Genomic DNA, 700 nt, shown 5'->3' on the forward strand with positions numbered 1-700 from the left:
TCATTGACCATATCGAGTACATCCTCACCGGTTCGGTTGCGAGGCTTGGTTAGGTGGTCTGCCTTTCCTTTAAAATGTTTTCCTTTCTTTCTTACGGGGTGATTTGCAGGAAGAAATCGACGATGGCCAAGGTACACGACCTTTTGATATTTTTTCAAGAATACACCTCTAATATCACCGAAGCAGTGTGTGCATGCATTATATCCCTTATTTGACTGTCCTAAAAGATTACTTAGAGTAGGCCAATCATTGATTGTTACGAACAACAATGCTCGTAGATCAAAGTGTTCCTGTTTGTACTCATCCCACACACGCACACCTTCTTTATTCCACAAAATGAGAAGTTCATCAATAAGTGGTCTCAGGTACACATCGATGTCATTGCCAGGTTGCTTCGGGCCTTAGATGAGCACAGGCATCATAATGAACTTCTGCTTCATGCATAACTAAGGAGGAATATTGTAGATACTTAGAGTAACAGGCCAAGTGCTATGACTACTGTTCTGCTCTCCAAAAGGATTGATACCATCTATACTTAAAGCAAACCTTAAGTTTCTTATGTCATTTGCAAACTCCAGGAATTCTCTGTCGATTGCTCTCCACTGGGACCCATCAGTAGGGTGTCTCAACATATTATCTACCTTATGGTCTTCTTTGTGCCATCGCAACAATTTTGCATGTTCTTGTTTCTGAACAGACG

This window comes from Miscanthus floridulus, chromosome 6 (assembly GCF_019320115.1).
Source record: "Miscanthus floridulus cultivar M001 chromosome 6, ASM1932011v1, whole genome shotgun sequence".
Lineage (NCBI taxonomy): Eukaryota > Viridiplantae > Streptophyta > Magnoliopsida > Poales > Poaceae > Miscanthus > Miscanthus floridulus.